This window comes from Bombina bombina, chromosome 1 (genome assembly GCF_027579735.1).
Source record: "Bombina bombina isolate aBomBom1 chromosome 1, aBomBom1.pri, whole genome shotgun sequence".
In the NCBI taxonomy this organism is placed as follows: domain Eukaryota; kingdom Metazoa; phylum Chordata; class Amphibia; order Anura; family Bombinatoridae; genus Bombina; species Bombina bombina.
The window spans coordinates 1,469,737,661-1,469,751,522 of record NC_069499.1 but is presented as its reverse complement, the minus strand read 5'-3'; positions in this window follow the sequence as shown (position 1 = coordinate 1,469,751,522).

The window sequence follows — 13,862 nt, the reverse complement described above, 5'->3', positions numbered from 1 at the left end:
CTTACACAAACTGGTCTTTAAAGACCAGAGACGTACCCTGTACGTCGTTAAGGGTTTCAAGCGGCTGGAAGTGATCCTGATTGCTTCCAGACGCTTTCAAGGTATTGTAGTGATGCCTCGATATTGAGGCATCACTGCAATACCTTTTTAGGCACACCGATGCAGAGAGAGCCACTCTGTGGCCCTCCCTGCATCGGCCAGTGATGGTGCCGATCGTTGGTGGGTGGGAGCCATTGAAGGGAGGTGGGTGGACGGCCCATCACTTGGGAAGTTCCTTCCGGCTATTCTCTGTGCCGGGTATGCGCGGGAGCGCGCGCTGATGGTGAGGGGCGGGTGTGCGCGCGCACCCGCGATCTAAGACAGACAGTTGCTGGGGTTTTTTTATTGGTGGGAGAGGGTGGTGGGTGCAGAGGAGCAGTGATCTGGGGGTGATCTGGAAATGATCTGGGAGGGGGAGTGTGTAGGGTATGGAGGGGGGCAGCTACACTACAGAAAAAGTTAGGTTTATAAAAATAAAAAAAAGTTATTATGCAAAGTGGGTACTGGCAGACAGCTGCCAGTACCCAAAATGGTGGCTAATAGTTAGTGGGGGGAACTCATTGGGGGGGATCAGGCAGGTTGGGGGCCAAGGAGGGATCCTACACAGCAGAATATGATATATATATATTTTAATAATTAATAAAAACAAAATAAAAACTTTTATTTTAAGTTACCTGGCAGACTTTCTGCCAGTACTTAAGATGGCGGGGACAATTGTGGGGTGGGGGAGGGAAGAGAGCTGTTTGGGAGGGATCAGGGTGGTGGGAATTGTGTCAGGTGGGAGAGATGATTTCTACACTAAAGCTAAAATTAACCCTTCAAGCTCCCTACAAGCTACCTAATTAACCCCGTCGACACTGCTCGGGCATAATACAAGTTTGGTGCGCAGCGACATTTAGCGGCCTTCTAATTTAACAAAAAGCAATGCCAAAGCATATATGTCTGCTATTTCTGAACAAAGGGGATCACAGCGAAGCATTTCCAATAATTTGTGCCATAATTGCCACAAGCTGATTGTAAATCATTTCAGTGAGAATACCCAAAGTTAGTGAAAAAGTGAACTTTTTTTTTTATTTGATCGCATTTGGCGGTGAAATGGCGGCATAAAATATATCAATATTGGCCTACGATCAATACTTTGGGTTGTCTACTACACTAAAGCTAAAATTAACCTACAAGCTCCCTACAAGCTACCTAATTAACCCCTTCACTGCTAAGCCTAATACAAATGTGGTGCGCACAGCGGCATTTACGCGGCCTTCTAATTACCAAAAAGCAAAGCCAAAGCCATATATGTCTGCTATTTCTGAACAAAAGGGGATCCAGAGAAGCATGTACAACCATTTGTGATCCATTATTGCACAAGTTGTTTGTAAATAATTTCAGTGAGAAACCTAATATTTGTGAAAAAGTTAGTGAAAAAGTGAACGATTTTTTTTATTTGATCGCATTTGGCAGTGAAATGGTGGCATGAACTATACCAAAATGGGCCTAGATCAATACTTTGGGATGTCTACTAAAAAATATATATATATATACATGTCAAGGGATATTCAGGGATTCCAGACAGATATCAGTGTTCCAATGTAACTAGCGCTAATTTTGAAAAAAAAAAATGGTTTGGAAATAGCGAAGTGCTACTTGTACTTTATGCCCTATAACTTGCATAAAAAGCAAAGAACATGTAAACATTGGGTATTTCTAAACTCAGGACAAAATTTAGAAACTATTTAGTATGGGTGTTTTTTGGAGGTTGTAGATGTGCAACAGATTTTGGGGTTCAAAGTTAGAAAAAGTGTGTTTTTTTTCCATTTTTTCCTCATATTTTATATTTTTTTATAGTAAATTATAAGATATCATGACAATAATGGTATCTTTAGAAAGTCCATTTAATGGTGAGAAAAACGGTATATAATATGTGTGTGTAAAGTAAATGAGTAAGAGGAAAATTGCAGCTAAACACAAACACCGCAGAAATGTAAAAATAGCCCTGGTCCTTAAGGGAAAGAAATTGAAAAATGGCCTTGGTCCTTAAGGGGTTAAAAATAAACAAATTCCCCCCTAACAGTAAAAACCCCCACCAACTAAACCCCCACCAACTAAACCCCCAAAATTAAAAAAAACTAACACTAATAAACCTAATTTACCCATTGCCCTGAAAAGGGCATTTGTATGGGCATTGCCCTTAAAAGGGCATTTAGTTATTTTTCACTGCCCTTAAAAGGGCATTTAGCTCTTTTTCCAAGTGCCCAAATAAAACCTAAGCTTTTTTTGGGCACTTGGAAAAAGAGCTATAAAAATAAAAAAAAAACTAACACTAAAGCCCCAAATAGGTACTCACGGTTTCAGAAGTCCGGCAGATAAGGTCTTCTTCCAGGCGGGTCCATCATCTTCATCCACAGTTAAGGCGGCGCAAAGCGAAGGTCCGGAGCGCTCTTCCCAGAAGTGCGATCCTCGGCAGCAGTCACCAGCGGCGGTGGCGCTCCTCTGCTGCGGTGCTTCTCAGCGGGTGGCGGTCCTCGGCAAAGACGTGGAGGTTCCTCTTTATGCGATTGTCCACCGCACACTGAAGAAAGAATTCAAGGTACCCCATATTTATTGGGGTACCTTGAATTCCTATTGGCTGAAATTTTCAAAATCAGCCAATAGGATTTCTGTAGCTCTGATTCTATTGGCTGTTTTGAAAAATTCAGCAGCCAATAGGATTTTAGTGGCTCTAATCCTATTGGCTGTTTTGAAAAATTCAGCCAATAGGAATGCAAGGTACCCCAAATTGATTGCGGTATCTTGCATTCTTTCTTCAGTATACAACCGGACGATTGGAATGAGAGGAGCCTCCATGTCGCCGAGGACCGCCGCCGCCGTTGCCGAGGACCGCCGTTGCTGAGGATCACCACATCTGGGAAGACAGCTCCGGACTTCCGCTCCGTGCCGCCTTTGCTGTGGATGAAGATGATTGACTCGCCTGGAAGAATACCTTCTCCGCCGGACTTCTGAAACCGTGAGTACCTATTTGGGGCTTAAAGGGACACTGAACCCAATTTTTTTCTTTTGTGATTCAAGGGAATGAAGCAAATTAGATAACAGAAGTAAATTGGAAAGTTGTTTTAAATTGCACTGTTCTTTCTAAATTATGACAGAAAAAATGTGGGTTTCATGTCCCTATTAAAGGGACACTGAACCCAATTTTTTTTCTTTTGGTGATTCAGATAAGGCATGCAATTTTGAGCAACTTTCTAATTTACTCCTATTATCAAATTGTCTTCATTCTCTTGGTATCTTTATTTGAAATGCAAGTATGTATGTTTAGATGCCGGCCAATTTTTTGTGACCAACCTGGCTTGTCCTTGCTGTTTGGTGGATAAATTAATCCACCAATTAAAAAGTGCTGTCCAGAGTCTGAACAAAAAAAAATATATATAAGATGCCTTCTTTTTCAAATAAAGATAGCAAGAGAATAAAGAAAAATTGATAATAGGAGTAAATTAGAAAGTTGCACAAAATTACATGCTCTATCTGAATCACAAAAGAAAAAAAAAATGGGTTCAGTGTCCCTTTAAAGGGACATGAAACCCACATTTTTTCTGTCATAATTTAGAAAGAACATGCAATTTAAAACAACTTTCTAATTTACTTCTATTATCTAATTTGCTTCATTCCCTTGATATCCTTTGCTAAAAAGCATATCTAGATAGGCACAGTAGCTGCTGATTGGTGGCTGCACATAGATGCCTCGTGTGATTGGCTCACCCATGTGCATAACTTTCTTCAACAAAGGATATGTAAAGAATTAAGCAAATTAGATAATATAAGTAAATTGTAATGTTGTTTTAAATTGTATTCTCTACCTGAATCATGAAAGAAAATTTTGGGGTTTAGTGTCCCTTTAAGTGTTAGGTTTTTTTTTAAAAAAAAATTTATATTTTTTAAATTAGTTTTTTTGGGGGGGAACTTGGAAAAAGAGCTAAATGCCATTTTCAGGGCAGTGAAAAAGTTTAGTTTTTTTTAGTGTTAGGTTTTTTAAGGGCTATTGGTAGTTTTAATTAGCATTAGATTAGGGGGGTTTATTTTGGGGGTGCTTTTTTATTTTCATAGGGATTAGGTTTAATTTTTTTTATTTTGGATCATGTGTTTATTTTTTTCTGTAGTTCTATTTATTTTTTTTATTTTTTTTGTATTTACAACATATAGACTGCCCTCTGGGCAGGTTTACCAACTAGTATATTATAAATTAACTAGTCCTAAAGCCCGTTCACACGGGCCATGTTGTGTTATTTTTTCTCTCTCTCTCTCTCTCTCTCTCTCTCTCACCCCTGCGCGTGCGATCAGCTGTGCTGCCGGGTCCTCGCGCTGCTGTCGGGTGGGTGCGCGTGCGATCAGCTGCAAGTGTTTGTCTGAACTGCGCATGACGGCTTCAGACAAACTCTTGTCTTTTATAATATAGGATATGACACTACCAGAACTGTTTAAAATGAGAGTATTTAATAGAGAACCTGTATAACAACTTAGTGAATAAGTCACAAATATAATTGTACACTCCATACTGATCTAACTGGGTATTTTGCACATTATCTAGACCAACTTTTTCCAATACATCCATAGTTATAAATTTAACATCTAATCTCAAAAATCGATACCAGTATCTGGTCCCCCGTTCACCTAAATGACATCACCATAGCGTATGTGTAAACAGAACTGAAAAACCGTAACAGACACGGCGAAGCATGTTAAAGGAGGGTAGTTGAAATGCCCAGTAAAACTTTTAACTTTTTAACTTAGCAAAGTAAATCGGTGCCAATGTTGATTATAGTAGACGCTAATAGAGCACTCGGTACACCAGTATATGGGTAGATAGTATAATATAGCTTATACAATCTGTTACAGCAGCGTATCTAACTTTAATTAGTGGAACAATTTGACCGTATCAGGTCACACACATGTGGGACTGCCTTATACTTCGATCTGAGTAACAGATTGCAAAATAACCTGAAAATTTAACGGCTCAGCATTTGTACATAAGATATATACTTTTTAGTGGTTGAATAAAATAATTTTAACAGTTACTGTGTCAGCACCTGTGTTAATGCAGGCTTTCAAAAAAAACATTTTGTTGCATATTATATCTACAATAACAACACCGGAGCAATCCAAATATTTATGTAACAAGATCCTGTTACTTTGTGCACTTATACAGCACTGCAATCAAATCAGATGTTGAAATACTATCCACAATAATATTAGCAAATACTGTGCTTGAGCTAACCAATGTATAGAAGTTTAAAGAGACATCCTAAAGAATTCTAATATCTAATAACTTGAATACACTATATAACAGCACTAACAGTACCCATTAGAAATATCAGCCAATAAGGTTGCAATTGATATATATATATACAGGTAGCCCTCAGTTTACGCCGGGGTTAGGTTCCAAAAGCAATGGTTGTAAATCGAAACCGTTGTAAATTGAAACCCAGTTTATAATGTAAGTCAATGGGAAGTGAGGGAGTTAGGTTCCAGGCTCCTCTCAAAATTGTAATAAGTAACACTCAAACATTATTTTTAAAGTTTTGAAATAAAGACTTTAAATGCTAAACAGCATTTTAAACCTAATCAAATAATCACACAACACAGAATATATAATTAAACTAAGTTAAATGAACAAAAACATTTGCTAAACTGCATTATAAAGCTAATAAAATAATCACACAACACAGACTTTACTTGCATTTTTCTACAAATAGTTCTTTCTATGCATTTCAATCTGGACTGATTTATAGACAGGAAAATCTTGTTCCTTTGAAAACTGCTCGATAGCTCAGGTCTAGTTGCACAAATTAATTTCAGCTTGCTTGGCTTGCATATCTTTGCTGCAACACAAGCGGACAGCTCAACCTACAGGCTATTTTAATCAATGCACTGCTTCTCAATGCTTTTTAATAGCATTCACATGACTGAAAAAAAAAAGGTTGTTATTCTGAAACGGCTTAAATTGAACCGTTGTAAACCGAGGGCCACCTGTATATATATATATATATATATATATATATATATATATATATATATATATATATATATATATATATATATATATATATATATATATATATATATATATATATAGGTTTTATTTGCTGTTAAAGACTCCGTGGATGTGTACTATGTTGCATGCAAATGCATTTTGAAACATATTCACTACTAATTTTATGATAAAGCAGTGCATAACATAATTTTTAACCCAGGGTGCCTGTGAGATATTAACATGCAATTATTGAGACAGCCAAGGTTTCTTTGGTGCATGAAACCAGGACATATATTTACATAGATTGCTTCAGATATTATTTATATAATTTCTGCAATATTGGTGTATTTAACCTCACAGGGGTGGAATTAATTTGGCACACAAGGCAACATACATGTGGGACTTCTCAGCTCAAATATACCTCTATATAAAGACACTTGCCAATAATAAAGTATTGCACCAAACACAATAGTAACATCTGAGCAATCAGTGGACGTGTACAGTGTTACACACTATTTGTTGTCCATTATACCTGTTACTTTGGAGATAATCTAGTGTGCAATTCATGTCTATCTTATAAACTTTGTTGGTGAGATATTATTATGTCCTTCTGTTGTTCAAAATCCTGACTCATTTGGTTTTATATAGTCTCTAGAACACGTATGTTACAATCACTTCACTCCAATTTACCCTTTGTGACACCAGACTACGGTGCAAAAATAGTGTAATACTATCCCCCTAGGTTATAAGTATTCTATAAGAAACTGTATACTTTTATTCTATAAAACATTGGGGTCTGAAACGCCACATATGGGCATCTACTTATCAAGCCGTCAACTTACTTGCATTCGACAGCACCAATACGCTTGCCTAAGATCGCCTAACATCGCGGCCGCGGACCTGAATACGTTCTGCAAAGTTAACAAAAAAGCTGTCAAAAAGCCGTGCACCAAGTACGGGGCGATGAGCAGCGGACTGTTGTTAACTAACAGTCATCGATCTCGCTGCTCTTCGGCTTTTTCCCAGCTTTTTTGGTACCCTGTCACTAAACACCCACACTATACTATACTGTTTACCCCCTATACCGCCACACCCGGAGCCCACCGCAACTCTAATAAATGTATTAACCCCTAAACCGCCGCTCACAGACCCCGCCGCAACTAAATAAAGTGTTTAACCCCTAAACCACCGCTCATGGACCCCGCCGCATCTAAATAAAGTGTTTAACCCCTAAACCGCCGCTCCCAGAGCCCACCACCACCTACATTATACTTATTAAACCCTAATCTGCCGCCCCCACCTACATTATACTTATTAACCCCTAATCTGCCCCCCGCTACACCGCCGCCACCTACAATATACTTATTAACCCCTAATCTGCTGCCCCCTACACCGTAGCCACCTACATTATACTTATTAACCTCTAATCTGCCGCCCCCCACACCGCCGCCACTATATTACATTTATTAACCCCTAAACCTAAGTCTAACCCTAACCCTAACACCCCCTAACTTAAATATAATTTAAATAAATCTAAATAAATATTCCTATCATTAAATAAATTATTCCTATTTAAAACTAAATACTTACCTATAAAATAAACCCTAAGATAGCTACAATATAACTATTAGTTATATTGTAGCTATCTTAGGCCTAGATTTGGAGTTCGGCGGTAAAAGGGCTGTTAACGCTCCGCGGGCTTTTTTCTGGCCGCACCATAAAATTAACTCTGGTATCGAGAGTTCAAACAAATGCTGCGTTAGGCTCCAAAAAAGGAGCGTAGAGAATTTTTACCGCAAATGCAACTCTCGATACCAGAGTTGCTTACGGACGCGGCCGGCCTCAAAAACGTGCTCGTGCACGATTCTCCCATAGGAAACAATGGGACTGTTTGAGCTGAAAAAAAACCTAACACCTGCAAAAAAGCAGCGTTCAGCTCCTAACGCAGCCCCATTGTTTCCTATGGGGAAACACTTCCTACGTCTGCACCTAACACTCTAACATGTACCCCGAGTCTAAACACCCCTAACCTTACACTTATTAACCCCTAATCTGCCGCCCCCGCTATCGCTGACCCCTGCATATTTTTTTTAACCCCTAATCTGCCGCTCCGTAAACCGCCGCAACCTACGTTCTCCCTATGTACCCCTAATCTGCTACCCCTAACACCGCCGACCCCTATATTATATTTATTAACCCCTAACCTGCCCCCTAAAAACGTCGCCGACACCTGCCTACACTTATTAACTCCTAATCTGCCGAGCGGACCTGAGCGCTACTATAATAAAGTTATTAACCCCTAATCCGCCTCACTAACCCTATCATAAATAGTATTAACCCCTAATCTGCCCTCCCTAACATCGCCGACACCTACCTTCAATTATTAACCCCTAATCTTCCGATCGGAGCTCACCGCTATTCTAATAAATGTATTAACCCCTAAAGCTAAGTCTAACCCTAACACTAACACCCCCTAAGTTAAATATAATATTTATCTAACGAAATAAATTAACTCTTATTAAATAAATTATTCCTATTTAAAGCTAAATACTTACCTGTAAAATAAATCCTAATATAGCTACAATATAAATTATAATTATATTATAGCTATTTTAGGATTAATATTTATTTTACAGGCAACTTTGTAATTATTTTAACCAGGTACAATAGCTATTAAATAGTTAAGAACTATTTAATAGTTACCTAGTTAAAATAATAACAAATTTACCTGTAAAATAAATCCTAACCTAAGTTATAATTAAACCTAACACTACACTATCAATAAAATAATTAAATAAACTACCTACAATTACCTACAATTAACCTAACACTACACTATCAATAAATTAATTAAACACAATTCCTACAAATAAATACAATTAAATAAACTAGCTAAAGTACAAAAAATAAAAAAGAACTAAGTTACAAAAAATAATAAAATATTTACAAACATAAGAAAAATATTACAACAATTTTAAACTAATTACACCTACTCTAAGCCCCCTAATAAAATAACAAAGCCCCCCAAAATAAAAAATTCCCTACCCTATTCTAAATTAAAAAAGTTACAAGCTCTTTTACCTTACCAGCCCTGAACAGGGCCCTTTGCGGGGCATGCCCCAAGAATTTCAGCTCTTTTGCCTGTAAAAAAAAACATACAATACCCCCCCCCCAACATTACAACCCACCACCCACATACCCCTAATCTAACCCAAACCCCCCTTAAATAAACCTAACACTAAGCCCCTGAAGATCTTCCTACCTTGTGTTCACCATCCAGGTATCACCGATCCGTCCTGGCTCCAAGATCTTCATCCAATCCAAGCGGGGGTTGGCGATCCATAATCCGGTCCAGAAGAGGCTCCAAAGTCTTCCTCCTATCCGGCAAGAAGAGGACATCCGGACCGGCAAACATCTTCTCCAAGCGGCATCTTCGATCTTCTTCCATCCGGAGCGAAGCGGCAGGATCCTGAAGACATCCAGCGCGGAACATCCATCCGGACCGACGACTGAACGACGAATGACTGTTCCTTTAAGGGACGTCATCCAAGATGGCGTCCCTCGAATTCCGATTGGCTGATAGGATTCTATCAGCCAATCGGAATTAAGGTAGGAATTTTCTGATTGGCTGATGGAATCAGCCAATCAGAATCAAGTTCAATCCGATTGGCTGATCCAATCAGCCAATCAGATTGAGCTCGCATTCTATTGGCTGTTCCGATCAGCCAATAGAATGCGAGCTCAATCTGATTGGCTGATTGGATCGGCCAATCGGATTGAACTAGATTCTGATTGGCTGATTCCATCAGCCAATCAGAAAATTCCTACCTTAATTCCGATTGGCTGATAGAATCCTATCAGCCAATCGGAATTCGAGGGACGCCATCTTGGATGACGTCCCTTAAAGGAACAGTCATTCGTCGTTCAGTCGTCGGTCCGGATGGATGTTCCGCGCTGGATGTCTTCAGGATCCTGCCGCTTCGCTCCGGATGGAAGAAGATCGAAGATGCCGCTTGGAGAAGATGTTTGCCGGTCCGGATGTCCTCTTCTTGCCGGATAGGAGGAAGACTTTGGAGCCTCTTCTGGACCGGATTATGGATCGCCAACCCCCGCTTGGGTTGGATGAAGATCTTGGAGCCAGGACGGATCGGTGATACCTGGATGGTGAAGACAAGGTAGGAAGATCTTCAGGGGCTTAGTGTTAGGTTTATTTAAGGGGGGTTTGGGTTAGATTAGGGGTATGTGGGTGGTGGGTTGTAATGTTGGGGGGGGGGGGTATTGTATGTTTTTTTTTACAGGCAAAAGAGCTGAAATTCTTGGGGCATGCCCCGCAAAGGGCCCTGTTCAGGGCTGGTAAGGTAAAAGAGCTTGTAACTTTTTTAATTTAGAATAGGGTAGGGAATTTTTTTATTTTGGGGGGCTTTGTTATTTTATTAGGGGGCTTAGAGTAGGTGTAATTAGTTTAAAATTGTTGTAATATTTTTCTTATGTTTGTAAATATTTTTTTATTTTTTGTAACTTAGCTCTTTTTTATTTTTTGTACTTTAGATAGTTTATTTAATTGTATTTATTTGTAGCAATTGTGTTTAATTTATTTATTGATAGTGTAGTGTTAGGTTAATTGTAGGTAATTGTAGGTAGTTTATTTAATTAATTTATTGATAGGGTAGTGTTAGGTTTAATTATATCTTAGGTTAGGATTTATTTTACAGGTAAATTTGTTATTATTTTAACTAGGTAACTATTAAATAGTTCTTAACTATTTAATAGTTATTGTACCTGGTTAAAATAATTACAAAGTTGCCTGTAAAATAAATATTAATCCTAAAATAGCTATAATATAATTATAATTTATATTGTAGCTATATTAGGGTTTATTTTACAGGTAAGTATTTAGTTTTAAATAGGATTCATTTATTTAGTAAGAGTTAATTTATTTCGTTAGATGTAAATTATATTTAACTTAGGGGGGTGTTAGTGTTAGGGTTAGACTTAGCTTTAGGGGTTAATACATTTATTAGAATAGCGGTGAGGTCCGCTCGGCAGATTAGGGGTTAATAAGTGTAGGCAGGTGTCGGCGACGTTGAGGGGGGCAGATTAGGGGTTAATAAATATAATATAGGGGTCGGCGGTGTTAGGGGTAGAAGATTAGGGGTACATAGGGATAACGTAGGTGGCGGCGCTTTGCGGTCGGAAGATTAGGGGTTAATTATTGTAAGTAGCTTGCGGCGACGTTGTGGGGGGCAGGTTAGGGGTTAATAAATGTAATACAGGGGTCGGCGGGGTTAGGGGCAGCAGATTAGGGGTACATAAGTATAACGTAGGTGGCGGTCGGCAGATTAGGGGTTAAAAATTTTAATCGAGTGGCGGCGATGTGGGGGGACCTCGGTTTAGGGGTACATAGGTAGTTTATGGGTGTTAGTGTACTTTAGGGTACAGTAGTTAAGAGCTTTATGAACCGGCGTTAGCCAGAAAGCTCTTAACTCCTGCTATTTTCAGGCGGCTGGAATCTTGTCGTTAGAGCTCTAACGCTCACTTCAGAAACGACTCTAAATACCAGCGTTAGAAAGATCCCATTGAAAATATAGGCTACGCAAATGGCGTAGGGGGATCTGCGGTATGGAAAAGTCGCGGCTGAAAAGTGAGCGTTAGACCCTTTAATCACTGACTCCAAATACCAGCGGGCGGCCAAAACCAGCGTTAGGAGCCTCTAACGCTGGTTTTGACGGCTACCGCCGAACTCCAAATCTAGGCCTTAGAGTTTATTTTATAGGTAAGTATTTAGTTTTAAATAGGAATAATTTATTTAATGATAGGAATATTTATTTAGATTTATTTAAATTATATCTAAGTTAGGGGGTGTTAGGGTTAGACTTAGGTTTAGGGGTTAATAAATTTAATATAGTGGCGGCGGTGTAGGGGGTGGCAGATTAGGGGTTAATAATTATAATGTAGGTGCTGGCGGTGTAGGGGGCAGCAGATTAGGGGTTACTAAGTATAATGTAGATGGCAGCGGTGTAGGCGGTGGCAGATTAGGGGTTAATAAGTATAATGTAGGTGGCAGCGGTGTAGGGGGCGGCAGATTAAGGGTTAATAAGTATAATGTAGGTGGCGGCAGTGTAGGGGGCAGCAGATTAGGGGTTAATAAGTATAATGTAGGTGGCGACATTGTAGGGGGTGGCAGATTAGGGGTGTTTAGACTCGGGTACATGTTAGGGTGTTAGGTGTAAACATTACCATAGGAATCAATGGGATATCGGGCAGCAGCGAACATGAGCTTTCGCTGCTTTCAGACTCCCATTGATTCCTATGGTATCCGCCGCCTCCAGGGCGGCGGATTGAAAACCAGGTACGCTGGGCCGGAATAGTGGTGAGCGTACCTGTTAGGAATTTGTTAACTAGCAAAAGTAGTCAGATAGTGCCTAATTTGTATTCAGAACATCTGTAATGACGTAAGCACCGATCTGTGTCGGACTTTGCCCGGCGGATCGTATGTTACGTCACAAAATTCTACTTTTGCCGGTCTGTTGGGTTTGATAACTAAGGGGAATCAGGCTCACCACAAATACGCTGCGGAATTCCAGGGTATTTGCGGTTGACGGCTTGATAAATAGATGCCATGGTATGAAACCACAGTGATTATTTAAGAATAACCGGTGCCCAACCACATTATGATAATGCATCTTTAACTTTTCTTTGTGATTTTAAATTTCACATTTCTTGGTTTTAAGAGTCATTTTTGTAATAAAAGTTATGTTTTAATTTTGAATAAGTTTTCCACTTCCTAGAAAATTATGCCATACAGACTAGGGGAGATGGAAGTGCTGCAAAAGTGCATACTTTTCAGTCAAATCTCTTTTTGACTTTCTGCTGCCAGACTGAAATTTTGTTGTAAGTTTTGGCAAATTAGAGCTGATTAGGAAATATGGTTAATGGGCAGCAAAGCTGGGAAGATTGGAGTCTACCCCATTCATGTCAGTTAATATGTATTCTAGTCATGATTTAAATAATATAAAGTGATAATAACATAGCTGTCAAAACTCAGAAGTAGAAATCATTTCCCATAAGCTTCTCACAATGTATAATAAGCTTGAGGAAAGGGGCTGAGGCTCCAGATAATCATAGTGAGTAACTCAGTGCCATCGACATACTATGTCCCTCTAGGTAAAGGCATAAATTTAGGGAAATAGAACAAAATTTTGTCAACTATAATTATAGTAATGATCAAAGAATATCCATTTTTCCAGCAAGCACTCTATCAAATAGTAGGAATATAAATGACCCCATATGAAACCTAAATTCCAATCGTAACTCTTTCACACTCTTGTGCTATGGCTGTTTTTTAGCCATTTACACTTATTGCATATAAAGCATACATTTCAGTGCTTTTTCTGTAAAGATACCCAAACAAACCATACCTTCAATTATTTCAGCAAATCAATCACATTTATAAAATGACTTTAGTTTATGGATATAACGAAAATGGCAAAAAATCACCACACAGAATACCAAAAAAAATGGGTGTTTGTGTTTTTGTGTGTTATTGTCTAAAGAGTCCGGTTAGAGTCTTGGACACGCCCCCTGGTGGGCGGTATGCTACTGATCCTCTGAAGGAGTGATTCGGCTTGAACTCCCCGCAAGCGCAAGTGAGTGTGAAGATTTACGGAACGTTCTGTGGATTACATCTGATAGCAGCACTGTACACGCCCCCCCTGGTGGGTGCGAGTGTGCAAAAACCATGCGGGTAATTCTGTGACCTGCAAGGTGAAAAACAGCGGAATACTGTGTGAAGCTCAAAGCGAGA